The 18,557-nt window shown below is 41.7% G+C and overlaps 1 long non-coding RNA gene across 1 annotated transcript; it reads left to right on the top strand.

Moving 5' to 3' along the window:
• Window positions 1-15,453: 15,453 nt before the first annotated feature.
• On the top strand, window positions 15,454-17,489 carry LOC133542256 (uncharacterized). Its single transcript, XR_009804104.1, has 3 exons — window positions 15,454-15,552; window positions 17,070-17,308; window positions 17,378-17,489. It is a non-coding gene; the product is annotated as an uncharacterized LOC133542256 (long non-coding RNA).
• Window positions 17,490-18,557: the final 1,068 nt, after the last annotated feature.

The raw sequence follows: 18,557 nt of genomic DNA, 5'->3' as shown, positions 1-18,557 counted from the left end.
TGAGGTGATAGCCACTTAGCCATTCTCATTCACAGTCTCTTTCAAAGTGGGGCGAGACAGACGCTCTCCTTGCTTCCCTCAAGCTCAAGGCTATTTGAACACCTGCGACCATTCTTGAACTTAACCCAGAAACAAATTCAAATCAATAAATGCTCGTAATATTGAGCAAACACCTTGTTTCAAAATCTTTTTGAAGACTAACATACTTCAGTTTGTCTTCACCATCTGGTGATGAACACGCTGGTGTTGCTCCACTGGGTAGTTATTGGTTCAGATGGAGAATTGACGTGTGGCTTTGGGACACGAAAGACTGACGCCACCTGCAGGTCTTTGTGTGGGATTGAGGAGGAAGGAATGGGTGCCTCTGCTCCTGCAGGTGTGACATTTCAGGACACAGCTTAATATGATAGTCATATTTACCTGTACTTGGCCATCCTTATCAACACTTCCCTTGACCACGGGGCGAGAAACACACACACCTGCGCCCTGTGTAGCACCTAGATGTTCTAATTTAGCCTGTTGGAGAGCAAAGACGTCAGGGTGTCAATCTCACAATGCAGCTCTGTCCCCCACTTTGCTTTTTTAGCAGACTTTTCTCCATCACTCAGCATGCTCTGCATTTATAGATGATCAACTTCCTCTCACTGTATCTGCGTTTATAGATGATCAACTTTCTCTCACTGTATCTGCGTGTTACGTACCAACACTTTAGTCTCTGTGTAGCTCTGCACAGCTGTTGAGTTAGTGGGGTTAGTCCAGTTCCACAAAGATGAAGGCAGGGGTCAGGAGAGGCAGATTAGGGGTCACTAAAAGGGGAAAAATCGCAAAGGAAAGAATAAATTGAGTTTCAAGGGATAGTTGGAGTGATGAAGAAGACTATGGACATGTGTAAGGTGAGCCACACTTTCTCCTCTGGTCGTCTATTCCCTTCTCCATCTTTACTCAAAGTTGCTTTCACAGCAATTTAGGAGGTTTAGGCTAAACTGAAAGGTCAACAACATACAGAGATTGGAAGACTCCACCTCTGTATGATGGAGTGATATTCACTTGGCCATCTTCATCCACAGTCTCGTTAAACGTGGAATGAGACTGACGCTCCCGCAGCTTTTGTTTAAAGACTCATCCAAGATTAAGACTACCGTATTTTTCGGATTATAAATCGCAGTTTTTTTCATAGTTTTGCCTGTTGGTGAGATTTATACTCTGTGTGAAATTATAAACATTACCGTCAAATATCAAATAATATTTATCTCATTCACGTAAGAGACTAAACGTACCGATAGAAGAGTAGCGGCGCATTGTCTACCTTTGGAGTTCACAGAGTTGTTTAAAAGCGACACAGAGGAAGAAGATTTCATTGGATTTATTGATTAGAGTGACAGATTGTTTGGTAAACGTATAGCTTGTTCTATATGTTATAGTTATTTGAATGACTCTTTCCATAATATGTTACGTTAACATACCAGGCACGTTGTCAGTTGGTTATTTATGCGTCATGTAACGTACACTTATTCAGCGAGTTCACTATTCTTTATTTTAAATTGCCTTTCAAATGTCTATTCTTGGTATTGAATTTTATCAAATTTTCCCCAAAAATGCGACTTATACTCGAGTGCGACTTATGTATGTTTCCTTCTTTATTATGCATTTTTGGCCGGTGCGAAGCAATTTATAATCCGAAAAATACGGTACACGGACTCGCCTGACCATTCTTGAACCTACGACAAATGTCAAATTAATAAATGCTCATAATAGTACTTTATTGATTCCTTCAGAAAAATTAAAACTATAACATTGACAAAACATATTTTTGAAGCCTAACATACATTTGATTGTCATCCACCACCTGGTGATAAATGCTATGCTACTCCTCCACTGAGAGGATGTGGATACTTGTGTGTAGGGATGCTGTTCGTTTAGAAATTATCGAGTTCGATGCCATTATCGAACCGATTCCTTATCGACACTCTTATCGAATGGACGCCAAAGGCACGCCACCAGTGAGCATATAGTGCTGTTATGTGTGTTGTAAATTAAAAAATTGCAGAGAAACACATCACCAACATAGATGAGGTGGCGCTCACTTTCACTTTTTGAAGAAGAATGGGACAGGCACGCTAGTGAATTTATATGCACAACGGGGCAAGAAGTCTGCTTTTACTGTTGTGTTAGCATGCTATGCTAATGGACAATGAGACTGACTTTGAAAATGAGGAGAGGGAATCTGACGTGTTTGATGGAGAACTTGCCCAGCTGTTCATTTCGGACATGGAAGATGAGGACTGTAAGTATGATGGATTTGTGCATGAGGATTGATCAAAAAATAATGTGAGTACAATGATGAATACTTCAATAAAGTACAACCGAACTCAGCTTTGCTCCTGCTGCCTTTTTAAAACAGCGTCCATGCATGCTAGCGTATGTTTTAGGCTAGCGTGTGTTTAACCATGCCTGCGCCCAAAAATACGCTGCGCCTTATTTATGCGTGAAATACAGAAATCGCATCTGTAACTGACACGGCACATTTTAATACGGTGCACCCTATGGTCGCGAAAATATGGTATAGTGGCTTCGATAACGGAAACCGGTTCTCAAAAAGGGATTGGAATCCATGGAATCGGTTCTTTTCCTATTGAACAATCGGGAGAACCGGTTTCGAACATCATCCCTACTTATGTGTTCAGATGGAGAATAAATGTGAGGCAGTGCTACTGCAGGTCTTTTCTATCCACAGCCATGACAATCTACAATACATATACTGTATGTTCATCTTTTTTGTGTGCAAAATGTTTGCTCCAAGAGCAATATGGATGTCAAGTATTTTTATTACATGTATATAGTATAATATTTGCTGTGCAATATGGGTATTATTACATTATTTTCTGCAATTTGTACAATATTTTGGTTTACATTACTGATTCTAAAACTGTGGTATGCCAAAGAAGTCTGTAAATATGTACTGTATATGGAGGAGTATTGTTTGTGTAATGTTACAGTGATCCAAAATATTAAATGTACTTGTTAAATAAGACCTGCCTTGTTTTACTGAATACTTAGGTCTACTGTACTACTGTATTTTAATGTTGGTGCATGATGAAAAAGGTTTTAGGGCCACTGGTTTACCATACTAGTGTTATTTTGTTTAGGCTTTATGGCAAGTAAAATCTATACTGCAACTGTGGAATTTGCCCATTGTGGAATGACTAGAGCAGTGGTTCTCAACGTTTTTTCAGTGATGTACCCCCTGTGAACATTTTTTTATTTCAAGCACCCCCTAATCAGAGCAAAGCATTCTTGGTAGAAAAAAAGAGATAAACAAGTACCAACCCCCGTTTCCATATGAGTTTGGAAATTGTGTTAGATGTAAATATAAACGGAATACATGATTTGCAAATCCTTTTCAACCAATATTCAATTGAATGCACTACAACGACAAGATATCTGATGTTCAAACGCATAAACTATATATTTTATTTTTTTGCGACCAACTGTCGTTACTGACAGTGGTTTTCTGAAGTGTTCCTGAGCCCTTGTGGTGATATCCTTTACACACTGATGTCGGTCTTTGATGCAGTACCACCTGAGGGATCAAAGGTCCGTAATATCATCGCTTACATGCAGTGATTTCTCCAGATTCTCTGAACCTTATGATGATTTTACGGACCGTAAATTGGTAAAATCCCTAAATTCCTTGCAATAGCTCATTGAGAAATATTCTAAAGCTGTTCGACAATTTGCTTACAAAGTGGTGACCCCACCCCCATCCTTGTTTGTGAATTACTTAGCATTTCATGGAAGCTGCTTTTATGCCCAATCATGCCACCCACCTGTTCCCAATTAGCCTGCACACCCGTGGGATGTTCCAAATAAGTGTTTGATGAGCATTCCTCAATGTTTTCAGTATTTATTGCCACCTTTCCCAAATTCTTTGTCATGTATTTCTGGCATCAATTTCTAAAGTAACTGATTATTTGCAAACCAAAAAATGTTTATCAGTTTGAACATCAAATATGTTGTCTTTGTAGCATATATGAATGAATGAAATAAGTTTATTTCGGTCATATAATCAATCAAATCAATCAACCATTTTGTGTGATCAGTTTTACAGTAGATGTTATATGCATACAATAATGCACATTTTCACACGAAAGAAAAGAAAAAGAATGACCAAAAAAGGAATAGGCTGAAGCCAAAGCTTATATTTACCTATCCTATACCTTCACAGAAGATTACATTGCCTGGAACATCAACGTTAAAAAAACATTTTTTTTTAAAAATCAATGCGATGAAAGTAATTGTTACTATATTTTATAATTTTCAATTATTTCACCTTTCAATGTTTTCTTAAACTTTACGAAAGAAGTGCATGTCTTCAGCTCATCACTGAGCTTGTTCCACCATTTAACTCCTAAAACTGTAATATATTTGTATTTTATATTTGTTCTCGCTTTACCTATTTCAAAAATCGATATCCATCGTAAATTATAGTTTTCTCCTCTTAAATGAAATAGCCTGAGAATACAAGCTGGAAGGCTGTTGTTCTTTACTCGAAAGATAATTTCCATTGTTTTTAAAAACAATGCTTGAACATTTGAATACATTTGAACTCATAAATAATGGATTGGTATGTTCATAGTAGCAGGCTTTGTGTATTATTCTAATGACCCTTTTTTGAAGTTTTATTATTGGGTCTATGTTTGTTTTAAAAACATTTCCCCAAATTTCAACACAATACGTTAAATATGGAAAAATGAAAATAACACAACATATGCAGGCATGTCTTATTCAGCATGTGTCTTACTTTATAAAGAATAGCAATAGATTTGGATATTTTTCCCTTTATATATTCAATATGCTGTGTCCAACACAGTTTATGATCAACTATTATTCCCAAGAATTTACTTTCATATACTCTATCAATTTCCACTTGATTTAATTTTAATTTTGCTTTACAATTTGTCTTTGCACCACTTAACACCATAAGTTTAGTTTTCTTATCATTTAATGATAACTTATTAATATCAAACCATTTTTTTTAGCTGAATTAACTCAACCTCTATTATCCTCAACACTTACTTCAAGTCAGCTCCTGAACAATATACATTTGTAGCATCGGCAAACATAATGAATTTCATTTTATTAGATACTGAACAAATATCATTTAAGTAGAGTATAAATAACTTAGGTCCCAATACCGAGCCTTGTGGAACACCACAAGTTACTCTTCTTGGCTATGATTTAATCTTATTAATTTCCACATATTGAGATCTGTTACTTAAATAACTACTTAACCACTGTTGCGAAACACCTCTTATGCCATATTTTTCCAATTTCTGCAGAAGTAAGGAATGATCGATTGTGTCAAAAGCTTTACATAAGTCAATAAATACTCCCACGGTGTGTTGCTTTTTTTCTATTGCTGTAGCTATGTTTTCTACAAAGCCCATCACTGCTAGAGATGTAGATCGATTACTCCTGAACCCATACTGATGGTCATTTAATAGCTCATGTTTGTCAATAAACTTATCAAGTCTATTTACAAATAATTTCTCAAGAATTTTTGCAAATTGAGGTAGTAAGGACACAGGTCTGTAATTTGAGACCATATTTTTATCACCATTTTTATAAATTGGAATAACTTCTGCGATTTTCATTTTGTCAGGAAAAATTCCAGTTGATAAAGATTTATTGCATATATAAGTAAACGGCTTCAGGACACAATCCATCACTTCTTTAACAAGTGACATATCCACGTTGTTACCATCGACAGATTTTTTATTTTTAAACTTTCTGACCACTTCTGACACATCACTTTCACAAACTCCACCAAGAAACATTGTTTATGTGAGATACAGGCTTTAACTTTTTCTCATGCTTCATCTTTAAATTAATATTTTTTGCCAAATTTGGGCCAATATTCACAAAAAACGTATTGAATTCCTCAGCTATTTCTTCTATGTTTTCAATAATTGAGTTGCCATCTTTTACCAGATATGCTGTAAAATCCTTATTGCTAGATTTTTTAATCATAGTATTAAGCACATGCCAGGTTTCAATATTATTTTTATGTTTATGCAGCAATTGTTCATAATAGTTTTTTTGTTGCAGCCTCATGATACATGTCAATCTGTTTTTATACTTTTTATATTTGTCCTCATTTTCCTTTGTTCGATTCTTAATAAATTCCTTGTAAAGTTTATTTTTGGTTTTTACAGGCTTTTACTAAACCCCTTGTTATCCATGGTTTTTCCCTCGTTTTAGTATTTTGCTTATATTCTCTCAATGGACAATGATGGTCATAAAGTGTCAGAAATATATCCAGGAATGTATCGTATGCTTCATTAGTATCCTCCACAAAAACATTTTGCCAGTCTTGATTTAAAAGATCAGCCTTGAATGCATTAACTGCTTCTGGTGATTTTATTATAACAAAATTATTTATTTGTCTTTTTGTTTGTAAGTTTGGCTCGTTGTTCATTTGGATCACTGTAAAAACAGGCAAGTGATCACTTACATCAGTCACTAAGAGTCCACTTTTTTTCTTCCCATCAAATACATTTATAAAAATATTATCAATTAGTGTTAGGCTGTCCTTTGTTATTCTGCTAGGTTTTACAATTAGTGGAAAGAAACTCAAGCTAAACATCCATCCATCCATTTTCTACCGCTTATTCCCTTTCGGGGTCGCGGGGGGCGCTGGCGCCTATCTCAGCTACAATCGGGCGGAAGGCGGGGTACACCCTGGACAAGTCGCCACCTCATCGCAGGGCCAACACAGATAGACAAACAACATTCACACTCACATTCACACACTAGGGCCAATTTTAGTGTTGCCAATCAACCTATCCCCAGGTGCATGTCTTTGGAAGTGGGAGGAAGCCGGAGTACCCGGAGGGAACCCACGCATTCATAAGATTAACAAAATCAGTGGTTTTCATGTGATCATTATATTTCATCAAATCCATGTTAAAGTCACCACAAATCAAGATCATCTTATCATTATGTTTTTCATATAACTCGAACATTTTCTTATTAAATTAATCAATGCATGTTCCAGGAGTTCTATAAATACAACTAATTAATATGTTTTTGGATCTTTCAACACTGATTTTAATAGTTACACATTCCACCAGATTGTCAATAGCAGTTGTCATGTCAGCAATCAGCCTACATTTGAGAGAGGACATCACAAACAATACAACACCTCCTCCCCTTTTGTTCATCCTGTTTTGCCAAAACATTTCATATCCCTCTAATCCATCCAGTAATTCCTTACTATCATTCAACCAAGTCTCTGAAATTGCTATTATGGTAAATCTTTGCTGTATTTGTTTAAGATTGTCACGTCTGTATATCTGGTTTTATGTTTGATCATGTTTTGTTTTGATTTCTGGACTCTTGTTCCGTTTTTTCACTTCCTGGTTTGTTTTGTTACCATGACAACTCATTGCTTTTCAGCTTGCCCTCCTAGTCACGCCCATGCCCTCAGTCCCGCACCTGTTCTTAATTATCACAGTCACTATTTAAGTCAATTTCTTTCTGTCCATCAGTCTGGGAACATTAACTTTCATTGTAATCTACGACCTTGGCTGCTCATTCTCCATGCCCACGATCACCTGCCACGCACCTTGCTATTCTTGCCTCCTGTTTTTGTTGTCACAGTAAGTGTTTTGTTTTAGTTGTTTATAGTTATGCCATCGTGCTGTTTCTGTTCATAGTTCATTCATGCCACTCGAGCAAGTGTTTTTGTTTCCTGTTTATATTTTGTAGCCAAGTTTTATACCTCCTTGTGAGCGCCCTTAGTTTGCCTATTTTTCTGTTTAGTGTATAAATAAAGAATCATGTATCTGAATTCACGCCTGGCTCGTCCCATATTCCCTCTGCGTCGAAGGAGCACACACCATCCATGTCAAAGCCTGACAAAGATACTCTTCAATTTTGGAAAAGTTACTGTAAAGACTCCTGCTGTTAAAATGAATGACTGAAAAGCCTTCCATTTTAACATTTGAATTCAGCTGTTCTTCAGTATAATACTCAGTCCACAATAGCGTCCTGATAGAAGTGAATATCTGGGTCAATGTTATTTTCTAACTCATAGCATTTATGATCATGAAAGTTGAAAGACTTGAATTTTGTGCAGCTCATTTGTTCTTCATCATGTTGGTTGTCCACACGGTTTTATGTGTGGTGTTGAGTATATGTCTTTATGATCCAAGGTAAGAAAAAGTAAAAAACAACAAAAATAGTCTGAGCATTCCAAAAAGAATCTAATCAAAAATCTCACTGTAGCTGTCCTCATCAAAAATAGAACAATCAAAAAAATGAGCTCGACAAAAGTGCAATTGTAACTGTCGAAAAAAAATGGAACAATCGACATTATCTGAACTGTTCCAGGTCTTCAAGTTCTCTCACCAGTATTATTTTAGCTTGCTCCGGTGTAGATCCATTCAGCTGAATGAAAACCTTGCAGTTTCTTTTCCATGTGGCTCCATTCTTATTGTTTTTCCTCAGGATCCGTGCTTCCCATGCTATATCCGATATTTTCTTGGTCAGATGCTCGGTGATATACACCGCAGATCCCTTCAACTTTCTTCCTTGTCTCAGTAATTCCGTTTTGTGTCTCCGGTTTACAAAGCGCACAAGGACTGAAGGCTTTGCTTTGTCTCTGCGTGGCAGCGTATGACACGCTGAGGTGTTATTTGCATCCACGTGTATGTCTTTTCCTTTCAAAAATTGCAAGACTTGGTCCTCCAGAGTTTGCAGATCCTCTCTCTCTGCGTCCTCTCCAACATTCCTGCCCGCCGCCGCAGCTCGGGCATATGAGTCTGATATTTAGTCCCGTGATGATGACATCTTCCATCCTCGTGTACTGCTCCAAGTTTTCAACTCTCCTTTCAAGATCAGTGTGACAGGTTTGTGTCGTGGGGTCTTCAGGACCGAAGGATCACAGCAGGAGTTCAAGTTGACAATTCTTTTTAATCTTTTTACACACAATATTTCTTCTTTTGTTTGTTCCCAAAAGGATTTTCTTTTCATTTTTAATTTTCACAACAGTTCATCTTCTTCGTTCACTCCCCAGGTCTTTTCAGTCTTAGTTGGTTCACTCACAAGGTTTTTAACTCGCTCAGTCCTCCCACAACCCTTCTGGCGTCCTCAGCACTTCCTGGGGTCCTTCTGGCTTTTCAGCCCCGCCCTGCAGTCACCAACGCTGCTAGATAGAGACAGGTGATTAGATAACTCGTTCCAGTTGAGGTATCCACTCACCTGTCATCTTGCTTCCAGCCGGCTCCTGTGCATGCCATCGCCGGCAGGCGACGCGTGACCACGCCCCGCCTCTCACAGGCCTCCACCGTCAGTTTCAGGCCGGGCACCTGTCCGGCTGCGCCGACCCCCCCCCCCCCCCCCCCAGGAGGGCGAGAGAGGAAGTGCGCCACGGCCATCTGCGCGCCCGGCCTGTGGACCACCCGGAAGTTGTATGGCTGTAATGCAAGGTACCACCGGGTGATCCGTGCGTTTGCATCCTTCATCCGGTGGAGCCATTGGAGCGGTTTGTGGTCCGAACAGGGACTGAAGGCGCGCCCCAGCAGGTAGTAGCGGAGGGCCCCGACCGCCCATCGGATGGCGAGGCACTCCCTCTCTACCGTACTGTACCTCACCTCCCGGTCTGAGAGTTTCCGACTGATGTACAGAATGGGGCGGTCGACACCCCCCACCCGCTGGGACAACAACGCCCCCAGTCCCCTGCCCGATGCGTCCGCCTGCAGACAAAAGGGGATGGTGAAGTCAGGCATACACAGTACCGGTTTCTCGCAGAGTGCCGTCTTTACCTGCTCGAACGCCCGCTGGCACTGCTCCGTCCACTGGACCAGCTCTGGGGCACCCTTTCGGGTGAGGTCAGTTAGTGGGCTGGTCAAGTCCGCGAACCGTGGAATAAAGCGGCGGTAATGTCCCGCCAGGCCCAAAAACTGCCTCACCTCCTTTTTTGTCTTGGGGGGTGGACAGGCCGCAATCGCAGCTGTTTTGTCTACCTGTGGGCCACAAAAAATCTAGCTGTCAACACTGAGTATTGCATTGTTGCAATTCTTTTCACAGTTTATGAACTTGCATTCATATTTTGTTGAAGTATTAAAGGATTTTTAAATTGTTGCTATTTTTAAAATATTTTAAAAAAATATCACATACCCCTTGGCATACCTTCAAGTACCCCCAGGGGTACGCGTACCCCCATTTGAGAACCACTTGACTAGAGTTCCCGCTCGGCAGTGGCGGAAGGCCCCGCCTCGCAACTGAGAACCGCGCGGATACTCCCTTTTCCTACGGTCCGTGAACGCCTCCCCACACATTGCGTCACGAGAAGTGGAAACCCCGGCCAATTTGTCCCTAATATTATGGGAGGCGTAAGGTGCGCACTTACAGCAACCTTCACACTATGCTTTTGTCCCCGATGCCAAATTTCTACTGGAAAAATGGGATACGTGTGCACATCCCCATGAATACATCTAATTCGCCCCTGTGTCGCCTGCCTCAACGCCCCGGGCCGAACCAGGTTTTGGTGGATCATGGTTTGTTTGCACCCCGAATCCACCATTGCCCGGTATATACTCCCTTGAACCCTTACCGGGACACAGTACGCCTCCCCTGGATCGGAGGCCGGGGCTCGACCACCCGTATCACCTGACCCACCTCCATCAGTGAGCACTCCCTGCGCACGTGACCAGGTTGGCCGCACCCCCAGCACACCGGCCCTGGCGTTCGAGGTGCCGTCTGCGGGGGAAGCCCTCGTTGCGCAGCGCCGGGAACCTGGACAGAGGGAGGAATGTCACACATTTTATAGTCCACTTCTCCCCCCCTCAATATTGCTGGAGGATAATGTTGTGTGTGCGTGTGTGTGTGCGTGTGTGTGTGTGTGTGTGTGTGTGTGTGTGTGTGTGTGTGTGTGTGTGTGTGTGTGTGTGTGTGTGTGTGTGTGTGTGTGTGTGTGTGTGTGTGTGTGTGTGTGTGTGTGTGTGTGTGTGTGCGTGTCCCTGTCCCTGTCCCTGTCCGGGCTGGCTGCCTCCTGCATCTGCCAGCTCCGTCTCCGGGGTGCTGGGATGGGCCGCTCGTGGTGCTGCTCTGGATCTGTCGGCTGCCCGTGGCGCTGGTGTGTGTCTTTCGGCGGTCTTGGCGCTTCCTTCCCGGTATACCGCCAGATGATCCTCGGCCAGGGCCACCGCGGCCATCAGGTCCTGCGGGCGATGGTACCGCACCCAAGCGGCCGTCTGGGCTGGGATGGCCTCCACAAACTGCTCCAGGAGGATCTGCTCCAGCCTCGTGCTATCGGCCTCCTGGGGTTCCAGCCACCGGACGGCCGCATCCCGAAGCTGCTGCGCCAGCACGAATGGTAGGTCCTCGGGCCCCAGTCGCATGGCACGGAACCGGCGTCGGTGGTCCTCCGGGTGGCTGCCAATGCGGTCTAATATTGCCCGCCGTAGGTTGGGGAAATGCACCCGAGCGTGCGCTGGGAGACTAAGCGCCGCCCGCTGCGCCTCCCCCGCCAGGAGCGGCAGCAGCTTGACACCCCACTCGGTGTCCGGCCAGCCGCATGCTGTCGCTGTGGTCTCAAATACGTCGAGGAATACTTGCGGGTCCTCTCCCTCTCACATCCTCTGCATGGCGGTCCCCTTCCCCTTCTCCTTTCCTCTGGACTGGCTCACCAGTGCTTGCAGTACTTGCGTCTGTTGCATGCTTGCCTCCATCTGCTGCTGGGTGGCTGCTGACACCTCCGCCAGCACTCTTCCCAGTGCCTCCAGGGGGTTTGGGGCTGTCATCCTTCCTCGGTCCTTGCTTGGTTGGGCGCCAACTCTGACAGGTTTGTGTCGTGGGGTCTTCAGGACCGAAGGATCACAGCAGGAGTTCATGTTGACAATTCTTTTTAATCTTTTTACACACAATATTTCTTCTTTTGTTTGTCCCCAAAAGGATTTTCTTTTCATTTTTAATTTTCACAAAAGTTAATCTTCTTCGTTCACTCCCCAAGTCTTTTCAGTCTTAGTTTGTTCACTCACAAGGTTTTTAACTCGCTCAGTCCTCCCACAACCCTTCTGGCGTCCTCAGCACCTCCTGGGGTCCTTCTGGCTTTTCAGCCCCGCCCTGCAGTCACCAACGCTGCTAAATAGAGACAGGTGATTAGATAACTCGTTCCAGCTGAGGTATCCACTCACCTGTCATCTTGCTTCCAGCCGGCTCCTGTGCATGCCATCGCCGGCAGGCGGCGCGTGACCACGTTATTTTCTTGTCTTTTTGTCGAATTATTTCTTTGAGTTTCCTCACTTCATCTACAAGCTCTGTGAGCTTGCTTAGCTGCTGGGAGACGCTAACCAGGTCCCCTGACATGAAGATTAGCGACTTCCGTATTTCCTCTATGTCATTCTCCATCTGTGCACTCTTCTTTGGAGGAGGCATGACAAAAGGTGCGTTGATGCTTCTCACGCCTTTCTTTTGTGTTTTGACAGAGTAGATTAGATAATAGTTGCTTAATGTTGTCGCAACTTACGGGACCGCCGACATCTTGCTTCCTACACACAATTTATAACTGAATATTGGTTGAAAATGATTTGCAAATCATTGTAATCCGTTTATATTTACATCTAACACGATTTAACCAACTCAAATGGAAACAGGGTTTGTAAAAAACAACACTATGTCATCAGTTTCTGATTTATTAAATTGTATAACAGTGCAATATATTGCTCATCTGTAGTGGTATTTCTTGAACTATTTGGGGAAAAAAGATAAAAAAATAACTAAAAACTTGTTGAAAAATAAACAAGTGATTCCATAATAAATAAAGATTTCTACACATAGAAGTAATCATCAACTTAAAGTGCCCTCTTTGGGGATTGTAATAGAGATCCATCTGGATTCATGAACTTAATTCTAAACATTTCTTCAAAAAAAAAAAAAATCTTTAACATCAATGTCTGGAACATGTCCACAAAAAATCTAGCTGTCAACACTGAGTATTGCATTGTTGCAATTCTTTTCACAGTTTATGAACTTGCATTCATATTTTGTTGAAGTATTAAAGGATTTTTAAATTGTTGCTATTTTTAAAATATTTAAAAAAAATATCACATACCCCTTGGCATACCTTCAAGTACCCCCAGGGGTACGCGTACCCCCATTTGAGAACCACTTGACTAGATTATATTTTACTGTAGGACTGACACCACTGGTAGGTCTTTATAAGGGATGATTGAGGGAAAAATGGGTGCCTCTGCTACAGGTTGGATGTTGGAGAATTGCTTCCTCTTCTAGGGAGCTTCTGACCAGTGGACTGACTACAAGTTCAACACAGGATGTCTTGTTTACTACTACAACATCATGTTTGTATAACTCCATGTGAAGATCCGTCTTTTTAACAAGTGGTCTTTTTGACATTTTTTTCTAATGTTTGTATTCATTTGTAAGGATTGGACCTATTAATATGTTGAAATGTCTTACCTTGTCCTCCCTGCAGCAGGGACACTTTATGAAGGCAGCACACTTGCTTACGACAGTGCAGATCCACTCCTGCTGCCACAGCGACCTCCAAATACATGTCGGAGAATATCAGTAACGGCAACTGAAAAAACTGTTCTTCATTTTAAAGCAGTGGTTCCTAACCTGGGTTTGATCGAACCCTACGGGTTCGGTGAGTCGGCCTCAGGGGTTCGGCGGAGCCTCCGCCGCTGAGGTCAAGACACACCCAACTCATTGTGTAAAAAAAAAAAAAACTCTCCCTATCGGCGTATTACGGAAACCCCCAAACAATTTTCCCACTGATTTGCAGGTGTGTAATTTGTTGTGAGTTTATGCACTGTGTTTGTGTTGTTCTTTGAACAAGATGATGTTCATGCACGGTTCATTTTGTGCACCAGTAAAAAAAAACATACCTTTGTCTCGAATTTGAAAAAATAAATACATATTTTTTTTTACTAAAGAAGGGTTTGGTGAAGGTACATATGAAACTGGTGGGGTTCGGTATCTCCAACAAGGTTAAGAACTACTGTTTTAAAGTGTACCAAATAAGTGTATAAACTGATTACAAGTCCAAAACACAAAGTCGGTATGGCATTTCTAACACAGGGTGCCAAAAGCCATCCATCTTCTTCTGCTTCTCCAAGGTCAGGTCGTGGGGGCAGCAGCCTAAGCAGGGAAGCCTCCCTAAGGAGGAGTTCGGATGACATCTTGACCAAGAGGAGCAGCGCCTTTACTTTGAGCTTCTCACCCTATCTCTAAGGGAGCACCCCACCACCCGGCGGAGGAAACTCATTTCGGCCGCTTGTACCCGTGATCTTTTGTTTTCGGTCATAACCCAAAGCTCATGGCCATAGGTGAGGATGGGAACGTAGATCGACCGGTAAATTGAGAGCAGTGCCTTCCGGCTCAGCTCCTTCTTCACCACAACGAATCAATACGGCGTCCGCATTACTGGAAAGGCCGCACCGATCCGCAACTCGATCTCACGATCCACTCTTTCCCTCACTCATGAACAAGACCTTGCGGTGCTTGAACTCCTCCACATGTGGCAGCAGGGTCTCCACCCCAACTCGGAGATGGCACTCCAGCCTTTTCCGGGCGAGAACCTCGGACTTGGAGGTGCCGATTCTCATCCCAGTTGCTTCACACTCGGTTGCGAACCGATCCAGTGAGACCTGAAGATCCTGGCCAGATGAAGCCATCAGGACCCCGTCATCTGCAAAAAGCAGCGACCTAATCCTGCAGCCACCAAACCAGATTGAATTTACTGAATAGCTATATGAAAAATAACTTAGCTTTTGCGTCCCAGGTGACTAGAACAATACTATAGCAAGTTAGCGTTATTGATAATAAATCAATACCATTTCCATACCGTGTCGCGGGTGTCTTCTTCCTTTCGAAGAAGACAAACGGTAGAAAAAACACAATATACTAGTATTTGACACAGGTGTACATGATGTTAGCAGGTAAGTGTGTGTTAAATCCCGACGTTTAAAGGAAGCAAACTGGTTAGAAAATGGGCTTGTGTTATGTTAACGTGTGTACATACTGGATTCAACAAGGTCATTAAAAACTAATGAAAACCCTAAAGTCATAAGTTATAAAGTGTAGATATGATAAAAGAACCAATCCATCCATCTATTTTCTACCGCTTATTCCCTTCGGGGTTGCGTGGGGAGCTGAAGGCTACCTCAGCTACAATCTGGCGGAAGGTGGTGTACACCCTGGACAATTCGCCACCTCATCGCAGATAAAACAAGAATATTTGAGGGAAATCTAATGTGCTAAATATAAATATGTTTTAAATGTTTTTTACATTGTGTGATGGACCTGTGATCAATTCACACACTACAGTGTATGTTGTTCATTTTAGAATGTTGGACATCAAATATTTTTAGTTGCTGTTAGTGACCTTCGTTGACATGGATGTTGATGCAGTGTGGTGTCCTGCAGGATGGAGGCCGCTGTGGCAGGAGGAGTGGACCTGCACCGACAGCATGCCGTGTAAGGAAGCGTGCTGCCTTCAAGTGTCCCTGCTGCAGGGAGGACACGGTGAGACATTTGGGTTATTCGATAGATCCAGTCAGACATTCGGGGAGGGGGGGGGGGGGGGTCGCTGCTAAAGCCATTTTCTGCTGCTGGAGCCTATCTCAGCTGCATTCGGGCGGAAGGCGGCGTACACCCTGGACAAGTCGCAACCTCATCACAGGGCCAACACTATATATATATATATATATAGTAAATACATATATATATATATAGATATACATACATATCTATATCTACGGATATAAATGTGCATATATATATACATATATGTATGTATATATATATGTGTGTGTATATGTATATACATATATTTAAATTTATACAAACATATGTATATACAGTATATACATATATACATACACATATGTATATATGTGTGTGTATATATGTACACACATATATATATATTTGTGTGTATATACAGTATATACACATATGTATACATATATACATATATGTATATATGTGTGTACATTTATACACATATACACACACACACACACATATATATATATATATATATATATATACACACACACACACATATATATATTTAGGACGAGGTTAAACATGCTCCAAACAGAGTAAGCCAGAAGCAGACATGCAAATAGCTAAGTTAACCGCTAAACTAGCTTTAAACAACACAAGTGAAGATGAAACCGTGTTACAGCAGAAAGTAAGCAGATATTATGAAATACATGAATAAAAATTAGAGCGAGGATAATATAACAAGTGTTGGTGTGTCAGTATTGTCACAGTCAGTACACAACTCGCATGAGGAAGGCTAAACTATCCTTAAATTGGTGGTCGTGATTTCAACGGGTAGTAGATTGCTAGTTTTTAATTTTATTTTCCTCAAACAATTTTATCTAGTGAAAGTGAATAAGGAACTAGTTTAAATACGGTGTTGATATCATTGGACTGTCAATAGCACTCATTGAAAAATGTACAGTTAATACAGTAGGAAGTGGATTCATATGGCCCCGTTCATCGCGGTTTACCTGACACATGAAACGTGACGAGTTAAGGCACTGAAGGCATCAGAACTATGAATGAACACATATGGAGTTTTGTACTTAACCAAAAAAAATGGTGAAATAACTGAAAACATGTTTTATATTCTAGTTTCTTTAAAATAGCCAACCTTCGCTCTTTTTACTTTTTCACATTCTTGGCATTTTCTCGATGAGCTTCAAGAGGTAGTCACCTGAAATGGTTTTCACTTCACTATCAACTTTAGCTGACAGAGGGCAGTAGAGAGTCCACTATTTTATTGTGGGTTTTATGTAATTACAAATTTGATCACAGCATCAGTTGCTATGTAGAGGGGTGCTTTCTGTCATTTTTAGCAGACCGCATTGCGAAATGATGAACCACCCAGGAATGAGGCCATATGAACTTTACATGTCACTCACGGATTATCGGAATGGGATGTATAAAAGCCTGATCGGAACATCCCAAGTACACATGTTGTCATAGCAAACGTGTCAGAGGCTGACTTCCTGTGTTGAACTTTGTAGTCAGTCCACTGGTCCAAAGCTGCCCCGAAGAGGAGGAGGTCCTCCAACATTCAACCAGCAGTAGAAAAGGCAGCCGTTCCTCCCTCAGCCATCCCACATCACACCCTCCCAGTGGCATCACTCGTCCCGCGCGTCCCACCACCCCGCGCTTGTACTCCGCTGGAGGCAGTAAGCATCCACGGCCTCACAGTGCAGCAACACCAGCGGTTATATCACCAGGTGGTGGATGACAAACTGAGGTAAGTTTCAACTTTAGGTCAATATCACTTGTGTCCATTGATCTGATGGTGATATTGTTTCTGTCGTAGGTTCAAGAATGGCCAACCACGTCCGTACAGCCTTGATCTGGGACGTGTGATCAAGCAAAAGCTGTGGGAACATCAGTCAAGCCCCACCTTTTCTGAAACTGTGGATGAGAACGGAAGAGTGGAGGTCACTCCATCATACGGAGGTGGAGTCTTCCCTCCTCTGTATGATGTGGACTTTAGCCTGGAGCCCAAACCCCCCAAGTTGAAAAACAACTACTTTGAGTAAATATGAAGGGGTAGAAGACCAGAAGAGGAGGTGGGGGTCACTTTAATTACCTTCCCCATCCCTTTAACCCCCACTCTGCCTCTTTTGACTCCTACCTTCATGTTTGTCCAAAGTATTCTACAACACACGACTTTGTGAACTGTATCTAATTTTTATTACTTTGATCATTATATTTATATTGTATATATTTTTTGTATGTATATATTTACTATTTTATGTGATAAATTATATTTTGTCATACCACCAACTAATACCTTTTAGATGATGGTTATTATTATTAAATATACTTATATCATATACATTATTTGTATGTATAATTTAATATTTTCTTCAGTAATAAATTATTATTATTAGTATTCCGTCAACAAAACCTTTTAGGGATTTAGCACAAAAAAGGTTACCATATCTCGCTGGAAATTTGGACACATGTTCAGCATGACTGGATGCCAATTTGTGTTGTCCATCCATCCATTTTCTACCGCTTATTCCCTTTTAAGGTCACGGGGGGCGCTGGCGCCTGTCTCAGCTACAATCGGGCAGAAGGCGGTGCACACCCTGGACAAGTCGCCACCTCATCACAGGGCCAACACAGATAGACAGGCAACATTCACACTCACATTCACACACTAGGGCCAATTTAGTGTTGCCAATCAACTTATCCCCAGGTGCATGTCTTTGGAAGTGGGAGGAAGCCGGAATACCCAGAGGGAACCCACGCATTCACGGGGAGAACATGCAAACTCCACACAGAAAGATCCCAAGCCTGGGATTGAACCCAGGACTGCAGGACCTTCGTATTGTGAGGCAGACGCACTAACCCCTCTGCCACCGTGAAGCCCAATATGTGTTGTATCTATTTTCATTATTATTATTATTAATTATATTTATATTGTTAATATTTTTTGTGTTTATGATTTATGTTACTTATTTACTATTTTGTTTTATTTACATGCT

This window comes from Nerophis ophidion, linkage group LG24 (genome assembly GCF_033978795.1).
Source record: "Nerophis ophidion isolate RoL-2023_Sa linkage group LG24, RoL_Noph_v1.0, whole genome shotgun sequence".
NCBI lineage: Eukaryota > Metazoa > Chordata > Actinopteri > Syngnathiformes > Syngnathidae > Nerophis > Nerophis ophidion.
Note: the sequence above shows the minus strand (reverse complement) of the source record. Positions and strands in the feature narration are given on the sequence as shown.